General features: G+C 40.7%; 1 protein-coding gene and 3 long non-coding RNA genes across 6 annotated transcripts in view; 2 read left to right on the top strand and 2 right to left on the bottom strand.

Moving 5' to 3' along the window:
• Positions 1 to 24,185, bottom strand: part of LOC138973373 (uncharacterized) — a 458,327-nt gene that overhangs the window by 424,227 nt on the left and 9,915 nt on the right. The window lies entirely within an intron of this gene.
• LOC138973367 (hemicentin-1-like) overlaps positions 1 to 24,185 on the top strand; it is a 486,299-nt gene that overhangs the window by 355,422 nt on the left and 106,692 nt on the right. The gene's annotated exons all lie outside the window — the stretch shown is intronic.
• On the top strand, positions 2,435 to 5,633 carry LOC138973362 (uncharacterized). The gene is made up of 3 exons (XR_011457987.1): positions 2,435 to 2,571; positions 4,726 to 5,049; positions 5,370 to 5,633. It is a non-coding gene; the product is annotated as an uncharacterized lncRNA (long non-coding RNA).
• LOC138973374 (uncharacterized) lies at positions 17,729 to 23,608 on the bottom strand. Its single transcript, XR_011457995.1, has 3 exons — positions 23,594 to 23,608; positions 21,913 to 22,021; positions 17,729 to 19,474 (listed from the first exon to the last, which is right to left on the bottom strand). It is a non-coding gene; the product is annotated as an uncharacterized lncRNA (long non-coding RNA).

The following is a 24,185-nucleotide window of genomic DNA, read 5'->3' on the forward strand; positions in this document are numbered from 1 at the left end:
CCATGTGCCCTCTCTATGGTGACAATTGGAGAGCATTTTATGCACATTTCAAGACATACCCCCTTTTGTACACCAGCAAGAGAACGGCCTGGCACCCACTGTCTGCAACGCTTGTGTACCCGTAAAGGCGTGTGCCAGATCACATCTATGGGTGCAGATTCAATTATGTATGTGTCTTTTACCTCCGTGTGAATGATTCGTGCATCATCTCTCGTCAACTTTTCAACAGCAGCAACATTTATTGCAGTACGTAACAGCATTCAACTGTCGGTCTTGGCGGTTGTCATCTTTGAAGATCTGTCTACCCAAATTAATTCATTGTACCAGTTGTAAGTAGTTGTTTTGGAAGGAGCGTTCTTCACCAAAAATTCCCATAATATGCAGTAGGTGTGAGAAATATTACAATCCTTAATGAGATGTTTAAACATCATGGTTCTAAACTCCCTTCTTTTTTTTGTTGCTCCATGACAGGCAAGTAAACATTGACAGGTAGTGTCCTTTAAGAGGTGTTTTCTTTGCAGTGGAAACTTTGAGATACATGACATTTTGTGTCATCGCCGAAAAAAGATTGCAGTATACATACGTCATTGTAAATATCATGAGGCATTTCCAGGAGCTTGGAGTCTAAGGACTTTCAGAACACCCCTCGTAATACAGAAGTACCAGTGAGAGGTCATGTGAACAGAAGAAAACAATTTGTACAGGCACAGCACACACACAAAATGACTGCACCACACCAAGAAACTCCACCACAACCCCTGATACACTTTCACCAGAGAGAGAGAGAGAGAGAGAGAGAGAGAGAGAGAGAGAGAGAGAGAGAGAGAGAGAGAGAGAGAGAGAGAGAGAGAGAGAGAGAGAGAGAGAGAGAGAGAGAGAGAGAGAGAGAGAAAGACATTGCTCAAGGTGTCTCTTTATTTTGCCTGCCTGTCAAAATGAGAGGAGAGTTAGGGGTGGAGGGTGGTGAGGGAAGGAAATGTGACAGAGATTAGAGACTAAGTGGTTATTGGTGCACGCTTAAAAGTAATACAACTGTCTCTGTGAGACAGACAAAGAGAGAGAAAGAAACTTTCAACAGCAAATTACTCTCACCTAGCTCTATCCGTCTGCGTTTAAAGTTCTTTGCAGATTGTTCCTCCAAGTCAATGTTCTCTTCCTGCACACATGGAAACATGAACAGGAAAATTCAATCAACACACATGATCAGACGGCACCTACTTTTAACCAGGATCGCCCCTTCTCCTCTTTCATAGCGTAGCTCTTTTCGTAAGGCCTTAGGTGTGTCATTAAAGACATTAAAAGAAACCTGAAACCATTTTTTTTCTCTCCTTCAAATAAAAGCAATATCACAAATAATGAAGAATAAATAAATGGCAAAATACGAGCTATTACTGGCGGTCGAATAACCCAAACACTTTTGTCAAAAGTTATTGCATCAAAAGTCTAATCAACTTTTTCTCTTGATGTATTACAAAAGGTCCTTTACTTTGCCAATAAACCCCCAAAATCGTGATCCAGCTCAGCTAAAATGGACTCAAGGGACACAACTCTGGTTGTGGACATCCGGGTGACATCAAAAGCGACGTCAAACACGACTTGTTACGTCCCTGGTGTCTGCCCTTTGATCTATGTGCGTCTTTTCGTATCTATTTGTTGTCTTTTCGTATCTATTTGCTGTCTTTTCGTATCTATTTGTTGTCTTTTCGTATCTATTTGCTGTCTTTTCGTATCTATTTGTTGTCTTTTCGTATCTATTTGCTGTCTTTTCGTATCTATTTGCTGTCTTTTCGTATCTATTTGTTGTCTTTTCGTATCTATTTGCTGTCTTTTCGTGTCTTTTCGAGTTTTAGTGACACCGACTTTTTGAGGTCATATATGGGTGTTTTTCAAAAATGTACGAAAAACGTGTCTTTGATTTTTAAATTAATTCAGAAAGAAACATGTCCTATCTATCTTAGTATAATACATATTTTTTTGTACAAAAATGAATAGACAACAACATGAACATTCATTAAAGTACATTCTTGACACTTGAAAGTTTGTTTTGCATGGTTTAAACATGTAGGAGTATCTAAAAATGCCTGTCTTTTTGAAGGCAATCAATTCCACCACCTCTACAAAAAAGAAAAAACATTGTACACCATTAAAAAAATATCAAAAAAATTGCTTACGGATTATTGCAACAGATTTTGATTGTAAGGTTGACCCAGACTCTGAATGTGGACTTAAACTCTCAAAAGTGAGTGTCTGTCACTTTTTTGTCAGTGGTGTTACCAGAACAGTTAAACAGACCTAACCAATGAGTACTCCAGTTTTTTTAAATCATTTTGGGCATGTAGTTATCCCAACAGATAAAGTTGGATGAAACTTAGTCTCAATCAAAAGGTACTTTACAAAACAGGGAAGGAAGTCGCGTCATCAATAATTAATTTCCAATCAAATGGCCCCTTGCAGACAGCGTTCGTTCGTGTCACAGGCGACTTCCGGCTAGTTCATGACGGTGACCCCGTGGAGAGGGAAAGCTTTACATTGTGGCTGACGAAGTACTCGACTTTATTTCTGTATGACTAGGTAAGAGGCTTCATTTGTTGAAGAAGTGTCATATACTTACGTTGATTTTCTTCACTTGGCTTGGCTGTTCTCATTCTAACCCAGTTACGGGTAGGCAACGCGTGTTAAATTCATAGACATAGCAATAGAATCCAGTGGCATTCTTCACTTATTTTTGATACAATTCCAAGCCAAAGAACATTTGTCGTGGAAATTGATTGACGGAATGAGCTTCAAACTTAAGCATAATTAATTAATGTTGTTCAATCGACGAAAATGCACCGAACATGGCGGACGTCAGTTACGCGAAAGAGTTGTCCCCCTTGTCCGTTAATTCCTTCTTTGACCCATGTAAACAAAATGCATTCGTATAGTTCATCGGAGTTCATTCCGTAACTTCAAAGGGATCTAAAATGACTTGTTATGATTACAAGTGCAGGTTCCACAAATTTGGATACTTAAATGCCTCTGAATTATAAGCTATGAATTTAACACGGTCTTCTTCTTCTTCTTCCGTAGAGGACTGGGTTCTTGCGAACGTCTCAGACTCAGGTTGAGTCACTGTTACCGAGAGTGGCTAGCTCCAGCAAACAGGGAGATTAAAAAGGTGGGGAGGTTAAAACTATGTACAGGGGAGAGTGCGTTCAAGGGGCTCGCATGCCCGACTGCAGGAGACTGCCGCTGAGACAGGAGCGAAACGACTCCAGGTAGGACGCCGACGATACCAGTGTTGGCAACTTATTCCATTCGGAGATTGTGGGAGGGGGAGGGGGGGATAATGAGTTTGAAAGGGCTGGGTGGAGGGCGTGTTCGAGGGTCAGAGGGAGAGGTGTATGCCGCTGCGGCGATGGCTACTAGTGAGTTATTGTTTTTGTACAATCTCACTAGTCACATGTTTCGACGGCGGGTCTCCATGCTGTCTCAGTTGAGTTTGTTGAGCATAGTGGTAACGGAGCCAGGGTTCCTGTCTGTGTAGTTGTTGAACCCATACCTTGTCGCTGGACCTTTTCCAGTGGAGCATACTCCAGGGTGGGCCTGACCATGTGGTGTAGGTTGCCGTCTTCGCCTTTTGGGTACACTCCCTGAAGTTGCGTCGCAGAAAACCAATAGTCCGGTTCCCTTTAGCAGCCACATTGTTGATATGGTGGGTCCATGTGAAATTGTACAAGATTGTTACCCCTAGGTACTTGCAGCTTGCGACGGTTTCTAGCTTTTGACCGTGAAGAACGTAGTCAAACAGGTGTGCGATTTTGCCTCTTTCATGGTTGATGTGGATGGTGTTGCATCAGTTTGCATCATTTTCCATGTGGTCTCCCATTCAGCCAGGGCATCCAGGTCTTGTTGGAGCAGAACTTGATCTCGCGGTAAAGTTTAAGATTACCCATATTGGTTGAATGTACGTCAAAAAACAACCAAATCTCCAATCCCCTTTCCCTTACTATCTTTGTCTCCCTTTCTCTCTCCCTTTGACTCTCTCTCTCTCTCTCTCTCTCTCTCTCTCTCTCTCTCTCTCTCTCTCTCTCTCTCTCTCTCTCTCTCTGCTTTAACTCTCTCCCTCTCTCTTTGCTTTAACTCTTTCTCCTTCTCCTGTTTCTAGACCGGCACGGTTGGCCTAGTTGTAAGGCGTCCGCCCCGTGATCGGGAGGTCGTGGGTTCGAACCCCGGCCGGGTCATACCTAAGACTTTAAAATTGGCAATCTAGTGGCTGCTCCGCCTGGCGTCTGGCATTATGGGGTTAGTGCTAGGACTGGTAGGTCCGGTGTCAGAATAATATGACTGGGTGAGACATGAAGCCTGTGCTGCGACTTCTGTCTTGTGTGTGGCGCACGTTATATGTCAAAGCAGCACTGCCCTGATATGGCCCTTCGTGGTTGGCTGGGCGTTAAGCAAACGAATAAACAAACAAAAAATTCTCCTGTTTCTGTTTTCTGGTTTATTTTTATTGGATAATCTTTGCATGCGGGTTTTTACACCATAAGAACCATGTCTAGATGCCACTAGTGCCTGCTGCAAAACTGTACTTTTGTTGTCTTTTTTTCCCTGTTTCTCATCATTTTGTTTTTCCATTTAACTTGTTGCAGATTTTCCTTTCGATGAGCAACACTTTTGAAGACTAGACTGTCATTATGACTTAAACAATTTATAGATTTTCATATTGATGTCAAACATTTACAGATTCATCGACTTCTTGACAAAGCTGAGAGAAAAAGTCCCAGAAGTGTGCCTGTGGTGCGCCAGCCTTGAAAAGTCTCACCCCCATGGCTGGTCGAAAAACCTCTAACCTTGTCCCTGAGAACTCCACCCTGCATCACCCAAGAAATCCAACGGTCAAAGGAGATTGAGATGTTCTCTCTGTCTCACACCCCTAACGCCACTGAAGGCCCAGCGGCCAGGTGGCTGAAGCACGAGGGTTAGCCTGGACATTCTGAAAGAGGGGCTGAGGACTGCGAGAAAGCAACTTTACCGTTCTACTGAAGGAGCTTGGTGTTGGTCAGTCAGGTAGGGATCAGTTGCTTAAAAATCCTTCTGATCTTACAAGTCATTCCTTAAGACCAGTCTTAATATACACAGTAAGATTCAGCACAGCTGCATTCCAAACAACATGGAAATGAATTTTTTATTTTTTTTTACAGATGAGTAGGCGGTGTTTTTTTCTCTGTCGCAGACACCACCAACAGGACTATTAATTTAAGATATGGCTTGACAGGGAAATGGTCACTGATTCAATACCTGTAAAATATATAATTTCTTTATTTTTTAATAGACTTTTTTATAGAGCCATTCTTTTTAAGTACATGTATGTATTTGTGTGTTCACAGTGTTGTGGTGAAACACTAGCTAGCAAAGATGGCATCGACTCCAAAAAGGCCAACCCAAGAAATGCAACGGTCAAAGGAGATTGAGATGTTCTCTCCATCTCACACCCCTAACGCCACTGAAGGCCCAGCGGCCAGGTGGCTGAAGCACGAGGTTAGCCTGGACATTCTGAAAGAGGGGCTGAGGACTGCGAGAGCTGTTGGAAAGCAGTTGCCGTTCTACTGAAGGAGCTTGGTGTTGGTCAGTCAGGTAGGGATCAGTTGCTTGAAAATCCTTCTGTTCTTACAAGTCATTCCTTAAGGCCAGTCTTAATATATATATATATATATACTGAGCAACAAAAGAAACGCGAATAAATTCTGGAATGTTTGACAAAATTTTGAACAATTGTCAATTACAAAGTTAGAATTATCAAACCACAAAAGTTTGATGAAGGCATATTTGACTAACTGTTGTGTGATTATTATGATGCTGCGACTTTCAACACACGGGACAAGCAGGTTTAACGTTAACGAAGTTTTGGAGGTCTCGTTCAATGTCTTCATCGCACTCTCTAGCTACTGATCGGACGCTGGTGGCTTCCAATAATGTTCCTGGTAGTGTTAGTGGCTGTATTGAATCGATCTCGAAGACGTGTCAGGAAATTGCGATATTTTCTTATTGAGGTAATGCGAATAATCTACCGCGTTGCATAACTGCAGTGCTTCTAATGTGAACATTGCTGAAGGTGATAGAGTGTTTACATATGCACGTTTGTGCTTCTGGATCATCCCCAGCTTTAAATCGACCTGGCATTTTGGTGGTGTCAATCTTGGCATCCTGGCTGTTTCAAAAGTGAGACTGGCAGCAAGGGTGCCATGGTCTCTTTTGGTTGCTGATGCATTAGTGAACACATCTCACACATCAGATTTCTCCTGCTCCACTTGCATGTGCTGCGAGCGCGCATTATGTGTTTCACGTGAAACCTGCTTGTCCCATTTGTTGAAACTGTCGCAGCATCAAAATAATCACACAAAAGCAAGGTCAAACATGCCTTCATCAAACTTTTGTGATTTGATAATTCTAACTCTATAATTTTTGGAGATTTTGTCAATCAAACAATGACGATTGTTTTCGGGTTTCATTTGTTGCTCGGTATATATATACAGTAAGATTCAGCACAGCTGCATTCCAAACTATGTGGAAATAAAATGTAAAAAAAATTTTTTTACAGATAAGTAGGCGGTGTTTTTCCTTATCATATTTTTATTCACAAAATATACAGTTTTATTGTGCTTGTGTGGGCGGGGATGTAGCTCAGTCGGTAGCGCGCTGGATTTGTATCCAGTTGACCGCTGTCAGCGTGAGTTCGTCCCCACGTTCGGCGAGAGATTTATTTCTCAGAGTCAACTTTGTGTGCAGACTCTCCTCGGTGTCCGAACACCCCCGTGTGTACACGCAAGCACAAGACCAAGTGCGCACGAAAAAGATCCTGTAATCCATGTCAGAGTTCGGTGGGTTATAGAAACACGAAAATACCCAGCATGCTTCCTCCGAAAGCGGCGTATGGCTGCCTAAATGGCGGGGTAAAAACGGTCATACACGTAAAAGCCGTGGGAGTCTCAGCCCATGAACGAACAAACAAACATTGTGCTTGTGCAGAAAACATACCCAAAATGAATACATTCATTGGCTGTATAGCAGGCTTAGAAACCTTTGACTTGAAGGCTCCTTTTAATGACACATAGACAACAGAACGTCATGTTGAGACGTAATATTGATTGGCGAGAGATTAAAACTTCATCTTGCGACGTTTTTCCCCCCAAGCACAATAAATCCCCCCTCCTCCTCCCTCTCTCTCTCTCTCTCTCTCTCTCTCTCTCTGTCTCTCTCTGTCTGTCTCTCTGTCTCTGTCTCTGTCTCTCTCTTTCTCTCTCTGTCTCTCTCTCTGTCTCTCTCTCTGTCTCTCTCTCTCTCTCTCACTCTCTCTAAAAGATAAGTTCATGAAAATATTAGTGGATTGACTTCATTTAATTCAATTCACTCTTTCTGTGTCTGTCTGTGTGTGTCTCTCCCTGTCTGTCTGTCTGTGCCTTCGTTTCCCTCCCTATATACTGAGATCAATTCAAGTCTATTCGTAAACTATTTGTGTGTCGCTGTATGTATTTTTCTTTAATTACGCTTCAGCGTTTATGTTTTCCTGTAGTTGATTGAATTTAAACCCTAAGAGTGACATACATGTACAATACAAAATAAAATAAACTTTTGTTCGAAAAGCTGTGCTCACGATGCACTTACACAATTACAGAATTTCTCGCTGAAACATCTGTCCGAGTCATTGCATGAAAAAGCGTACACGTATTGTTTTGAATACGATATTTTGATTACATATGGTCGCAACCAGTTAACATTTCCCCCTCAAAATCCTTTTCAGCATCTCTTTGCAGACAAAGAGGGTAGAAAATAAAATAAAAAGAATAAGTTTGGAACAGAAGGAGATTCAGTATCTGGCTTTCTTATTTTCCTATTTATTTTCCAAACTTGCTTACACTTACAGCAACAAGCCAAATTTCCATGTTTTGTGAGCATGTTTGTTTTTCAATCTTATTTGATTATTCATTAATGAAGTTTAATATCAATTATCCATTTATTTCGTAATTTCCGAACAACCGCCCCTGCAACAACAAAACACCCACAAGAACAACACAAAAACAAAAACTGAAGCACAGCGAAAAAAATAGCAATAATTCCATTCAGATACTGTATCAAAATTACAAACAAACATATCTCAAGGAGGGTTATTCTAAAAGAATTGTTTAATTTAGAAAAGAAGAATCGGAAGTGCTTGACTGAGACTCATGAGTTAAACCGTCATATAAAAGTTACAGAAGGCGGAGCTAACTGTCTAGCATTGGAGCGGTTATAGCTATCGCAGTGTGCCAGTGATTTATAACCCCAATAAATCAAATAATCGTTCCTTACTGCGTACTTGAAGAGATATGGTCGTTTAAAGACAGGCGATGGGGTGCACTGATTGGTCATTCAAGTATGCAACTTCTTAACGTTGTCCAATAGATGATAAAGACAGGAACGAGAGTACCTTCTGACAAGTCTTGCAAAAGGCAATTAGGAAGCGATGGGGGCGGAGTTTCACTGCACTTTCAATGCAAAGAGCTTGGGGAAGAATGGGGTTCTTTACTATTCTGTTGCTAAGTCGGTCCTCGTGTTTACGTCTGCTTTTATTCTGGTTTGTCTATATTTATTATATTACTCTGTTCTCTTTTCTTCTTGTCCATTCGTCGTTTCAAAGTATGTAAAATTGGATATTGTTCATAGTCCACATGCTTCGGAATACACAAATGAGTTCGGCTTTTTATTCTACAATCAAAACAACACTCAAGGTCGGCATTGGAACGTTTAATTATTGACAAAACAAAACGTTACATTGATTGATCTTCGGCTCAGCGGTCTGTTAAGTTGACGACCAAACACACTCTTATAATACAGACATGTTGCAGTTTAATTATTTTTTCGGTATAGCAACTGTTGGTGTGTCTGTACGCTTTAAAAACCGCGTTAAGTTCAGGCGATCGTTATGGTCAAGGTCACTTTTGTAACTCCACCACAATTCCAAATGATGTACAAAGAAAACACGAGAGAGAAACAGACAGACAGACAGACAGACAGACAGACAGACAGACGGACGGACGGGCGGACGGACGCAGGGACAGAAAGACAGACAGACAAGGAACCAGACAGACAGACAGACAGACAGACAGACAGACAGACAGACGGACGGACGGACGGATGGACGGACGCGGAGACAGACAGACAGACAGGGAACCAGCCAGCCAGCCAGCCAGCCAGCCAGGCAGACAGACAGACAGACAGACAGACAGACTGGCAAACAGAGAGACATATATACAGTTAGTCAGACAGATAGACAGACTGACATAATTCACAATATTTTTTAAGTGAGGCTTAGTCTCTTCACAAGGGAAGGGGAACTTGGCCATACAAAACTGTGCACATACAAAAAAGTAATCTGGAACCGATGCAACAAAACAGAGGAAAGAGACAGAGAGACAAATCGATGTGTAATTTTCGAAAACAATGTAGAAAGCATGCAACATTTGTTTTCTGAATGAGAGAGAGAAACAGAGACAGGTAGACAAACAGACAGACAGACAGACAGACAGACAGACACACACACACACACACACACACACACACACACACACACACACACACACACACACACACAGTCAGACAGATAGACATACAGAGAGAGAGAGAGAGAGAGAGATTATTGGATTGATATGACTATGGGGCACAAGAAAATTGGGTTTAAAGGGATTGATAGCTTTTACTCCAATGCAAAAGGTGAAAAGGTACTACACATCTACCAATTGATTGGGGGAAAACGAGAAGGCAAAATATGTTTTCATGCAACATCTATCGTCGTCATCCCATCAAGAATGTATTCTATTTATGTGTAAACACTACCGTCTACGCAACACAACACAACACAACACAAAATCTGACAATAGAACAAAAGCACACACCCAACCCAACCCAACAGCACAGAACAGCACATCGCATCACAGCACAGCACAGCATAGCACAGCGCAGAGCTATAGCTCTGCGGTTTTAGACGTCCCCATTTCACTGCTGTACAGCAAACATCGTCCCCAAATACCTGTTTGTTTCTAAAAATCACGCTGGAGGTTGCATTTTATGTAATAACCTCCTGAAATGAGTTTTCACACTTTAGAATGGCATTTAACGCTCATTGAAGTTTTAAGAAACTTTCTAACACCTAAAACATTCATAGCACGGATGACGTTATTGTAGCTCTGCACTTTGTGGCCACATACGTCCCCATTTCACTGCTGTACAGCAAACATCGTCCCCAAATGCCTGTTTTTCTAAAAATCACGCTGGAGGTTGCATTTTATGTAATAACCTCTTGAAATGAGTTTTCACACTTTAGAATGGCATTTAACGCTTATTGAAGTAAGAAACTTTCTAACACGTAAAACAAAAGAGACCCCAAATGCCTGTGTTTTGAGCAAGATGGCATTTTGTTACACAGCCGACCCCAAATGACTGCAAAACCATGTATGTGTGTGTGTATGTGTGTGTGTGTATGTGTGTGTGTGTGTGTGTGTGTTTGTGTGTTCGTACGTGCGCATGTGTGTGTGTGTGTGTGTGTTTGTGTGCGCGTGTGTGTATGTGTGTGTCTGTGTGTGTGGAGTTTATGGTATCACTGTCTCGACATGATCTTACTTAAATTGATGAAAGACTTCAGAACGTTTTCAAGATGAACAACTAAATTAAAAACATGAATTGTAAGTACCTTTCTTTCTCTTTCCTTCACTGGGCAAAGTCGACTACGCGAAATATACTTCACGAAGTTGGCCGCACAAAGCTTTAGCACTGCGTTTTTGTTCTCTCTCTCTCTCTCTCTCTCTCTCTCTCTCTCTCTCTCTCTCTCTCTCTCTCTCTCTCTCTCTCTCTCTCTCTCTCTCTCTCGGGATTAAACTCGGGATTAAAAACTGAGTGGTATGAGTAACCTATTCCTGGTAGAACTGGTACAAATCAAAGGTTTGCCGGATTGGTACGAAAACATAACATATAAAACACAAAAAAGGACAATAGTAAACCTTTTTTTTAAAGACACGCAAGGTTTCACGGACATTTCGCACACACACACACACACACACACACACACTCACACATACAAACACAAACACACGTACACCCACACACACACACGCATACACATACACACTCACACATACACACACACACATGTACACACACACACACACACACACACACACACACACAGGCACACACAGACACAGACACACACACACACACACACAGACACACACACACACACACACACACACACACACACACTCATTTTGTTATGACATTTTGGCCAAGCAATCTTCGACGGAGCCCGGACTATGGGATTGCATTTAGCCTAGAAGCTTAAAAATTGATCATGAGTTTGGTTAGGGTTAGGGTTCACAAATTAAACAAAATAAATTATTATTTGGTAATTTATCCAAACATTATTTTGTCTTATTTTTTTTATCATTTCCTGAATCCAAAAAACATATGGATATGTTATGTTTGGATTTAAAATAAGCTCAGAAAGTTAAAGAAAAGAAAAGCGTGTGTAATGTGTAACTGACACCTTGGCCAATCCGCAAACCTAAGCCCCCAGAAAATCATCACCCTTAACAGAAAGCAGCCATCCTGTTTCGTGTTGGAATTGTTACATTTCAACAAGATGACGGATGCACTGACTTAATTTAAAAGGTGTCTTTCATCCTGGTTGTTTTTGACTAATGCTTTTTTGAATGTAAATAAATTGTGGTTTCTAGTTATGCCATCTACACTACTGCGCTATACTGGCTTTATTGTGTCACTTCAAGCGATCAGCGGCAGCTGCAGTGTGGTCAGTTTCACCCCCTGAGTTCGACAGATTGAATAAATGTATTAATTTTGCTTCACGCGACTTGTTTATAATCAACATACATGTACAAACGTACTAGCGTTTTTTCCTTACAAGGCTGGATATAAGTTTGGCAAAACGCACCAACAAAATCGATTAATTCATCAATATTCGCAAACCAAACGCAATTAATGTTAGTTTCATGTGCAATAGAGCAAGTTAATAAAACTCACAATGTTGAACATTATGCGAACAATGTACATTCCCTATAGAGCATATTCTAGGCTTCAAATGTAAAAGGTCAATTTACCCAAGAAAGAGGTAGGTGGGTTTTTTCTTCAAATTATCTCCCTTATACCATTCCATTGCAAGGATTACAAGATTATGATAAACCCCTTATAGTTCGTGATCTGACACAGCATGTTTCCCTGAGTGCCAGGTCAAGATTAAGCGCAGTATCCACACATTTATGTAAAAATAAGATTAAGAATATGATCAAATTATTAAAACAATTGTATGATTGTTCTGTATTGTATCTGATTGAACGTTTCATTCATCAATCATTGTGTAAATCACAACGACTCAGTATATTTTTTTTAATACTGGCTTTAGTCGACATTCGGTCTTTTTTCTTAGCCGGGTGGGATTTTTGTGTGGGAAAAACAATGTGTAACTGACACCTTGGCCAATCCGCAAACCTAAGCCCGCAGAAAATCATCACCCTTAACAGAAAGCAGCCATCCTGTTTCGTGTTGGAATTGTTACATTTCAACAAGATGACGGATGCACTGACTTAATTTAAAAGGTGTCTTTCATCCTGGTTGTTTTTGACTCATGCTTTTTTGAATGTAAATAAATTGTGAAAACGCATTGTTTGAGTGTGTGTGTTGGTGTGTGTGTGTGTGTGTGTGTGTGTGTGTGTGTGTGTGTATGTGTGTTTGTGTGTGTGTGTGTGTGTGTGTGTGTGTGTACATGGACAGTAATGTTATAGAGCTACATGGACCTACTCAAACTTAAACCTTTGCCTAGCATTACAAACACCTGTATACCTTAATGATATTACCTTATAAAGGTACAACTGACGACAAAAAGAGGAATGTGGTTATATTGTTGCCGTGGTATGAAGCAGCGCGCTAGACTGCATGTTGATGAGATAGGCGTGTTGTGTGAGAATACTGTTAATAATGTCTTTCGTAAGATGCAAAACTTTGGCTTTACACAAACAAGCGTGAGCAATATATCTGAATTATTTTTCTTGGAATTGACGTTGATCGAAAATAACTCTGTTAGGATGTTCAAGCATTGTTGAAAAGTTGAGTCAAACATATTTAATTTTACTAATCGATGTCACACTATTCTGTAGGAATTTGGACATGCATTACTGAGATATTTAGACTGTGAAATCAGCTCGACGTTGCGAAGGTAGTTCTAAAAGTACAACGGAAGACCAGACACAATTTGTTTCCCTTTTTTCTGATTCGTGTGTTTATACTGTAAATCAACTGTCAAAAGACGTTTTACGTAAATAACTCAATAAGGATTTTCAAGCGTTGTGGAAGAGTTGCGCCCAAGAATGTGAGTCAAATAATAACACTCGGTCGACCAGGTAAAACCAGCAATCGCACCAAATAACTGACTCCGATGTGTATGTGTTGCAGTGTCCGCACCACATGACTCCATGTCTTCCGAATATTGATCACGTGCCCCGAGCGATAGCCAATAACTCGGTTTGCCTGAGGTCACGTGAGTGCATGTCGCTTGAGGTCACGTGAGTTTGAGAAACACGCGTGCCCATCTAGCTATCAGTGCAGGCCATCGCCAATAAACTGTGGGTCCGATGTAGAGATTTCAAAAGTAAAAGGCATCATGTCGAGCGGACACACACTGCATGACATACACATCGGAATTAACCAATAAACATGCCAGAAGTGGGCCATTGCTGGCGTTTTGATGGCAATGCCAGTTGCCAGAACTACTGCCATCAAAGGCCCACTTATGGCCCAATGCTGGCATATTACCCGTATGCACATTGGCAAATTGATGGGCCATCACTGGCAAGCCAGCACTTTGCCAGCAAAAACCCATCATTTATTTGCTGGCTTTTTGATGGCTTGCCATCATTTTGCCAGCAATTTGCCAGCAATTTTCCAGCAAAAACCCATCATTTATTTGATGGCTTTTTGATGGCTTGCCATCATTTTGCCAGAATTTTGCCAGCAAAAACCCATCATTTATTTGATGGCTTTTTGATGGCTTGCCATCATTTTGCCAGAATTTTGCCAGCAAAAACCCATCATTTATTTGATGGCTTATTGATGGCTTGCCATCAAAAACCCAGCATTTTGCCAGCATTTCGCAGGTTTTTAGTTCCATATAAAAAAAACTTTTTTCCATATATTTTCCGTTAATGGCCCTTTACCTGCTGAAATTACCGGGCCAGTTGTGGCCCGGCAAAATGCCATATTTCTGTCTTTACCATTGCCAGCAAAATGCCAATAAGTTGCAGGAAATATACCAATACCACTGATTCGGATAGAATGACGGCTCTATTCATGTACTCGATCTGCACAGTCTTGTTAGCCCATAGATGGTTGTTAGAAGTCTATAAATATGCTTTGTTTTGTCATTTTTTACTGTGAATGTAATAACAATAACAAAACACAGCACATCAATGGACTTTTCAACCCATGCTGGCGGCAAGACGTGCGCAAATAAAGCAAAGGGCAATGCTGTCAAGCTGTACATTAGCAATATGCATATGCGTAATTATCAAATTCATCAGTAAAATGCAATTGAAATGCTAATCACATTTGTCGTGTAACTTATCTGGCAAGTAAAGGCAGTGGTTTTGACAGAATATCGTCATCAACGAAGTTATAGCGGGCACAACAACAATACAGTAATATATATTAAAAACAAAACAAATGTAAAGCTTCCAAACAGCAACGACTCATTACCGAAACATTACAGAAACGTACGCTTTGTTTTCAGTTGCTCACTGTTTTATTTTATTTGTACAGCGTTCTAAATTTCACACTCGAGACATGATGACCAAAGGCAGGAATGTTTCTTGTTCACTTCCCAGTAAACCTCCGTAGGATTGTCTTGATTCTGTCATTTCTCTGTTCGCATCCGCAACGTTGAGATAACGCTTCTTTTCTTTGTCCTGACGTCGTAGCCTACGGTAAGCCATTGAAACTCTCAAGTCCTCCTGCCGTTCACCTCTTGAAACATGAAAGCAAACGAGTTTTGTTGGTTTTAATTCATTATTCCATATCACACACACACACACACACACACACACACACACACACACACACACACACACACACACACACACAAACAACCAAACAAACAAACGCAAGCATACACGCAGGCATGCAAGCAAACAGCACACGCACGCACGCACGCGCGCGCGCTCACACACACACACGCGCACACACACACGCGCGCACACACACACACACACACACACACACACACACACACACACACACACACACACAGAGGCATTCTCACAGAGAGGACGACTTCTTGTAATCTATCATATTTTCTGAACTGACTAAAATGCCAAGCAGAAGTAAGGGGTCAACAGGAATATGTATTTTGATCTAACCTGCGAAGCTTACGTTGTCTCGGACAGCTCTCTTGCGTTTCTCTCAGGAACTGAGACCCAGGCGAGCTGCATCTTATCCAGTTGGGCAGTCAGACACTTGCACAAATCTTTGTCCTGGAGTGAATAGACACATACTCAATGTCAACATTCACAAGATGCAATTTGTTTGGTTACAAGTAAGCTTATGGTAATGCCTATGGTGCTTTTCTTTTGACAGAGACAAAACAAACTCAATCACACAAAGAAAGGAAAAAGGCACACACACACACACACACACACACACACACACACACACACACACACACAACCGCGCGCGCGGGCGCACACACACACACACACACACACAACCGCGCGCGCGGGCGCACACACACACACACACACACACACACACACACACACACACACGCGCGCGCGTGCGCGCGCAGATTCTTTCTTACAGAGAGGACGACTTCTTAAAGTCTATTATATTTTGCGAACTGACTCAAACGTCCAGCAGAAGAAAGTTGAAAAAAAGACCGACAACGGAGGAAAAGAACAAGAAGATACTAGATCTAACGCCGTTGCGACGACCTGCTCACACAACTGTTTGTGAAACTCACCACGCTTGCTTCTAGCCGGAGGAGATCGGACGCGTACTGAAATCGAAGAAGGTGCTTTGGAAATTCCTTGAAGTTGAATGCAAAACAAATAACCGGACATCTGCAGAACCACCGCGGGCCGGATTTAGTTGACAATGCGTCATCATCACGAGTGACGTCAAGATATTTCGACATTTGTTTGTACATTACGTCACTCCAAGTGAGAAAGTCATACCGCTGTGCTGTCGCAGATCTTCTTGCCAGCAATTATCCAGCATTGGCCCACTGCTGGCGTGCCAGCAAAAACCCACCTATAATTGCCAGCAAATCGCCACCTATGGCCCAATGCTGGCAAACAAGCACTGGGCCACCAATGGCGTGCCAACAGTGGGCCAATTAAGGCATTTTACTGGCCGACAATATTACTGGAATGCCAGAGATGGGCCAGTGATGGCAAGCCATAACTGGGCCTTTGTTGGCAAACCATAATTGGCCCAGTGTTGGTTTTTTTATGGCCAGCTTTACCAAACTTGCCAGCAAAAAGCCAGCAGTGGCCCAGTTCTGGCATGTTTATTGGGTAGTTGTTCGATGTGATTGCTGGTGGCAGCTGGTCGACCATGAGTTATGCTTGACTCACTGAAGTGGAGCTTAATTCTGCCACAACGCTTGACAGTTTTGACAGAGCTATATATATATGCGATCACCGTCTATTCCAGAAAACTACATTTTTCACGCGTGTTGTGTAACGTCAAGATTGTGCGTCAACGGAAGACATTTTGAACAGTATTCTCCAAGCCACAACAAGCCCACTGCATCCACATGCAGTCCTCTTGCTACCCCGTCACCACTATAACCACACTCCTCACCCTCTTTAGTTTTGACATTATAAGGTAATAGCAATATGGTATAGAGGTGTGTCCCAAGTAAAAAAGTACTACACTATGTACTATAGTATACCATAGTACTTGTACTATAGTATACTATAGTATACTATAGTTTACCATAGTACAAGTACTATGGTACATTGAATTGTACTATGGTATACTATAGTTTACTATAGTACAAGTACTATAGTACATTGAATTGTACTATGGTGTACCATAGTTTACTATAGTACTAGTACTATAGTAAACTATAGTACAAAAAGTACTATAGTACAATACATTAGTGTGTACTATAGTACATTGTGGTACATGTACTATAGTATACTATAGTAAACTATAGTACATTTAAATGTACTATAGTATTTTGAGCACTTTTTTTGCCAAAATGTACTATAGTATACTATAGTAAACTATAGTTTACTAGAGTACATGTACTACAGTTTACTAGAGTAAAGTGTAGTACAGCGTGGTACTTTCGTAGAGTACATTTGTACTATAGTACTTTTACTATAGTTTACTATAGTACAGCGTGGTATTTTTGGCATGGTACATTTGTACTATAGTACTTTTACTATAGTTTACTATAGTACAGTGTGGTACTTTTGTTGCTGTAGATTTTGTACTATAGTACTTTTACTACAGTTTACTATAGTATACTGCAGTACTTTCTTGAAAAAGTACCATAGCCTTAAAAATTACACTGGATGTAAATGTGGCCCCAATTTTTGCTGAATCAATTGTTTTGTGTGAATTGAATGTGTGTGTGCACGATCAGGCCACTCGCTGCAGTCAATCTGTCACATTTGGTAGGAAAGTAAAGGTTCATCACATGTTTTAAATTTTATTTTTATTTTTCGGCAGAGCATTAATAGTCAAACTTATGTAAGAACCTTTTAAAATATCCACTAACATGTAAAAGACCCAATTAAATAATAATTTTAAATAAGGTGTCCATCTTGCACAGTGAGTAACCAAGCTGTTGATTTTTGGTAAATGTCCCAATGCAGAAACAGCTTTAATGCAATTTTTTTATAACCCTGTTAACCAGAACAAGTAATAATAAAATGCACGAAACAGATTTATCATAGCACTCTTCTTTGTGGGAATTCATCTTTAGCACAACACATATTTTCTCAAAATTATCTCCCCTACAGCCAAGTTAAATTTCTATGATTAGCTTTGAAAGTGACCATGCCCACATCAGTACATGAAAACTCTGTGAACAATCAAAGGAGACAATGATTGTCCCTATTATTGACCGGAACTCTACCCCAATCTGAACTTGAATAATGCAAACTATCAAGCTGACTTGATGTCATCTAACCCTGTATGTGTGTGACCTTACACAGATAAAGTTATTGAGTTACTTTCTTTCTTTATTTGGTGTTTAACGTCGTTTTCAACCATTCAAGGTTATATCGCGATGGGGAAAGGGGGGAGATGGGATAGAGCCACTTGTTAATTGTTTCTTGTTCACAAAAGCACTAATCAAAACATTGCTTCAGGGGCTTGCAACGTAGTACAATATATGACCTTACTGGGAGAATGCAAGTTTCCAGTACAAAGGACTTAACATGTCTTACATACTGCTTGACTAAAATCTTTACAAAAATTGACTATATTCTATACAAGAAACACTTAACAAGGGTAAAAGGAGAAACAGAATCCGTTAGTCGCCTCTTACGACATGCTGGGGAGCATCGGGTAGATTCTTCCCCCTAACCCGCCGGGGGTTATTGAGTTACAACGATCTTGCTTCAAACACATTCAAAATAATACCATTTCTCTGTTATTATTATTAATTTCTGTGAACTTAAAAGTTTATGAGGGTCAATTTTACATGGGTCACATCTACATGTCATCCAACTTCAATAGCCTGTAAAGTATCAAAAATCTAGCTTTCAAAACATTTCAGAAAAAAAAGAACACATGCTTTTGCAACACATCCTTGATATTTGTCAAAAATGTGGTTTTGAAAAAATGCCAAATGTGGTCATGTTTGAAATTGATCAAACCATAGCAGTATGTTAACTTTGTAAAGTCTATCCCGAAAACCATCCAAGAAAACAACAATGTTCAATTCTGTCTACCCATTGTAAGTCAGCCTAATTATGCTCCCCATCAGTGACATTCTCCTGACCTGGTGAGTCAAAACTCACTAAATGTCCAATGGAGAGTTTTCAGCATGCAACCAGAAAGTATATAGTGTGGTGTTATGTCCCTTTTTTTCAAAACAGGGTTATATATGTGGCAATAATCACATGAAATGTTCTCTGTCCTCCACATCTGTTTGATTTGTGATTGGTGTCCAGATTATTTGCTACAGGCATCTGATTAAGTTTATTGTAGCTGCTGTCCGGTTCCCTTTGCCAGTGATATCTGCTTTCCTGTTCTGTAACTTGTATTTATGTTCGCCGATGGCACCCGCTGAATAGTTTTGGTTGTTCTCCAATGGCATCTAGCTAGCTGCTTTGACGTCTGTAAGTGGTATCAAGGTCCTTCACCATGCAGTCATCTGCTGGAAGTGAACAGGAGGCTCTCTTGCTTATGACACCCACACCAGAGCATGGAATGAAACCTGCAATGACACAGCAGTATGACTATGAGAAAGCATGCAGACTGAAGCAAAGAGGGCCAAACTTTAAGAGAATGATAATGAAACCTAACTTAAAGTGCCGTGGCTTTTAGTGCATATATATCTAACTTTTAAAAGTTGTGTCCGTCTGTGTGTGTATTATGATGACTAAAGGCTCCGAAACAGCTGCACCGACTGAGACGGTGGTGGTGGTGGGGGTTTGAAACGTGCTGGTGCGTGTATGTTTGTGCTTGCGTGTGTGCAGGCATGAATATGAATGTCTTTGTCAGTATGTGTGTGTGTGTGTGTGTGAATTTATGAATACAATTGAAGGCACAGTAAGCCTCCCGTAAACCATCACAGATACGGTCAGGCTTTTACACACAGACTACAGTACAAACACCCTTTCATTTAAACACTCACCGATTGAGAACATCCTAGGTGCCCTCCATAAAGAGCGAACAATTTTCAAATAATTTATTTTTGCGTGGTTTATCTTACCCCTGAGCCATCGTGAACCAGTGTGATCCAGTTTCCCTTTTTTCACAATGTAGTCGTCAGTTAGTCATTTGAATGCGACTCCATGTGAGCTTATCTACAATAGCACGTTTTTATGCACGAAACAAACGGCTGTGGTTCACAAAAACTCTAGCGATGGTTTTTGACTGTTGAGAGGAACGGTGATATATGCATAAACCGCCGTCTGCTACGACCCTTGCGTGACCCTGCTTCCGGGCTTTTCTTTTTTCAAACTTTCACAACTTCGAATTGTACTGATCTTGTCTTGATGAAAAAAGAATTCTTTTATGATTAAAGAATGTTTGTGTGACAAGCTGTCAATTTATTATTTAGATTTTAAAAGTTAGGTCTAGCGCAAAAACGCACCACGGTCCAAAAACATTCTGATAATCATCGATCCACGGCTATCGCCAGTTTACATCGATAGAATGAGACCCGAAGGGAAGTAACTCATTTTTGACCTGAGTTCAATCGGCAAAATTAATTCTTTAAAAATTGCTCGCTCTTTACGTAGGGCACCTAGGATATTCCCGTTTGGTGAGCGTTCAAATGGAAGGGTGTTTGTACTGTGTGTAAAAGCCTGACAGTATCTGTGATGGTTTACGGGAGGCTTACTGTCCGGGCGTGATTTCTGGTATTGAATATTCATAACAGCCGTCCAGCACCAAAACGAGGCGCCATTGTTGTAGAGGACCAAGTCCACGAAAATAAATTCTTTGAAAATTTTTCACGCTCGACAGAAAGCAGCCAGGATGTTCCCGTTCGGTGAGCGTTCAAATGGAAGTATGCTTGTACTGTATGTAGACGCTCGGGGAGCTCTGTGATGGTTTACGGGAGGCTTACTGTGCCTTTAATGTATACATCTATACACACCCAAGAAGATAAGGCGCTCAGCAGGTCTGCACTCATGTTGATCCATTATGTCGGGAACAGGCAGGAATTGGATCCTCCACCCGACAGTCACTGAGCTACAGTGCTGCTCTCAGCTATAAGCAAGAGAAAGCAGCTTGAGTGTTTCATCGCATATAATTCCAGTGTTTGCATACTCCATAGCGATTAGCTGAAACTATTTAGCTAAAACATTAAACTATTATCAGTGGAATACCAAAGGGGTGGCATATGTCATCCAAAATATAAGGCAATTTAAAGTGTGATTGACGGGACAGAAGCGTTTCAATGATACAAATAGAGAACACTACATAGCCTACTGTGTGTTACTGGGTTTACACAAGTAAAAGTGAATATTATTTCTTCTTCTGTTTCTTCGTTCATGGGCTTAAGACTCCCACGTTCACTCATGTGGATTTTTACGTGTATGGCCGCCATTCAGACAGCATACGCCAATTTCGGGGGAGGCATGCTGGGTATTTTCGTGTTTCTATAACCCACCGAACTCCCACATGGTTTACAGGATCTTTTCCGTGCGCACTTGGTCTTGTGCTTGCGTGTACAATGCGCCCGTCGTGAATATTTCAATATTTGAAAAGCAATAAGTGTAAATCTGGTGCCACACAGCAAGCCATGAAGTATTCTGTTTTCAATTCCTACGTACCGGAGAGATAACCCATGTAGTAACTAAACCATACACGCACATATGGGCATATCATTGAGGTCATGGCAAGCTGGTCTGGCAGGGACCTTATATATTCCACTGCTCATGATTACAAAGTCACAGATGCAAAGTCATTCTCGTAACACGTTTGGGCTTGCCATTTTCTCGCGAGTGTTTTGAGAATGAAGTTTGTCTCGGAGATTTTGCATAAGCAGTGGAAAATGACATCCCTGACAGACATGTTGTTTGAACCAACCTCATTTACATGATAGACACGCCTGTGAAGAGATGGTTCATTTATCACATCATGACACATGGGTGGTATCTCTCAGGTAGGCAAAACAATATATATCTAAATGCACCAATTTACCTCAAGCACTCAGCAGGTCTGCACATATGTTGATCCATTAGGTCAAAAAACCACCAGAACTTGATATGTTGTCCTAAAGTCACAGATACAGTGGAACCCCCCAAGGATCCTGAAAAAATAATTAAAAATGAAGAGCCAACACTTGTACAAATTATCTGTCTTTGTACATGTTATACAAGCACATACACAAATAAATCTGCTTGCACTATGCTGGCTTTAGGCATGTGTAATAAAATTATTTTGGGGGAGCTTCTCGATTCAACCGGGAACTTTTGTTGTTGTCAAAAGCAATTTATGCCTCAAACATTCTCCCACTCTAAGACTGAACTATGCATTCAGTATGTGTTGATATCTGACTTAAACTCACAACAAGAAGGGCAAAGCCCATACGACTCACATGCTTTACACATTTTTCCTACCAAAATACATGTGACCTTGACCCAAGGTCAAGGTCATCCAAGGTCATGCAACACAAAGCTGTTAATTCAAGACATAGGAAGTACAATGGTGCTGATTGGCTCTTTCTACCATGAGATATGGTCACTTTTAGTGGTTCACTACCTTATTTTGGTCACATTTCATAAGGGTCAAAGTGACCTTGACCTTGATCATATGTGACCAAATGTGTCTCATGATGAAAGCATAACATGTGCCCCACATAATTTTTAAGTTTGAAACAGTTATCTTCCATAGTTCAGGGTCAAGGTCACTTCAAAATATGTATACAATCCAACTTTGAAGAGCTCCTGTGACCTTGACCTTGAAGCAAGGTAAACCAAACTGGTATCAAAAGATGGGGCTTACTTTGCCCTATATATCATATATAGGTGAGGTATTCAATCTCAAAAACTTCAGAGAAAATGGGGAAAATGTGAAAAATAGCTGTTTTTTAGACAACATTTATGGCCCCTGCGACCTTGACCTTGAAGCAAGGTCAAGATGCTATGTATGTTTTTTTGGGGCCTTGTCATCATACACCATCTTGCCAAATTTGGTACTGATAGACTGAATAGTGTCCAAGAAATATCCAACGTTAAAGTTTTCCGGACGGACGGACGGACGGACGGACGGACGACTCGGGTGAGTACATAGACTCACTTTTGCTTCGCATGTGAGTCAAAAATAACAAAGGCTAGTTTGTAAATAGACACTGATTTGAAAAGAAAATTTAAATTCAATTACATATTATTATGTATTATATAATCTGTTCTGGGGCTTTTTTCCAGGTCTTTTAAAAAAGGATGTTCACAAACAATAACAAACACATTTTCAATCCAATGAATGTTTGCAGCACTGTCAGCCGGACAGAAATGACAGTATGTTGACAAAGCCGTGATAAAAACATAACCTGCAGTCCTACCTTAGCGCAAAGAAGTATGAATTGTCTCTGTGTACTCTACAATCTCTGACTGTGGCCCTATGTAAAGGTCGAAAAGAGCTGGCTGTGCTTGGCCATTAAGAAAAATTTCAGTTAATTCAGATTTGTACAAGGAGAGCATAAAAGCATATATTCACAGCATGTATGTCTTGTTATTGCTATAGGTCTATATATCTATGCCACAATGACACAGCAAATACGTACATTCATACAGACATATTCATTTACTCATATAATTTAAATTATATAGCACCACAGGAATATGTTAATATCAAAATCTAATATGAAATTTCCTACACACACCCATGAAGTTCAAGCCCTAAGCAGTTCTGCACACATGTTGATCCAGGAGGTCCAAACACACCCTGCACTTGTTGTCCAACAGTCACTGCTCCAGTGAAACCCTCCATTTAGGACCCTGAAAGATATAACAAGTTCCATTAAGTGATACAAAACTCTTTGTTGTTGTCCATTATCTGCTGAAGGAGCACCTCCTGTCGCTTCACAGCATCTGTAACACAAGAGAGGACTGAGTATCCAGCCAGAAATTTCATGACTGTATTTTTAGAATGATGATCAACAAAACTTTTTAGGGTCTTTTAAAATGATATGACAAATATAAAGTCAGATGCACTTCACCCATTGTTATACTTAAACATAGAACTAAGGCTTGCTCATACAGTAGAACTCCCCTTGTTAGACCTCAAAATATCTGAGAAAAATAGGCCTTAAAAAGGACCCCTGGGTGTCTTAAACAGGCCGTTGATTGATGATTCACAAAGGTTATTCACAGAAAATATGAAACAAGAAGGGCAAAGCCCATACGACTCACATACTTGACCTTGACCTTTACATGACCTTGACCTTCAGGGTCAAGGTCAAATAACTAAACCTA

This window comes from Littorina saxatilis, linkage group LG8 (genome assembly GCF_037325665.1).
Source record: "Littorina saxatilis isolate snail1 linkage group LG8, US_GU_Lsax_2.0, whole genome shotgun sequence".
In the NCBI taxonomy this organism is placed as follows: domain Eukaryota; kingdom Metazoa; phylum Mollusca; class Gastropoda; order Littorinimorpha; family Littorinidae; genus Littorina; species Littorina saxatilis.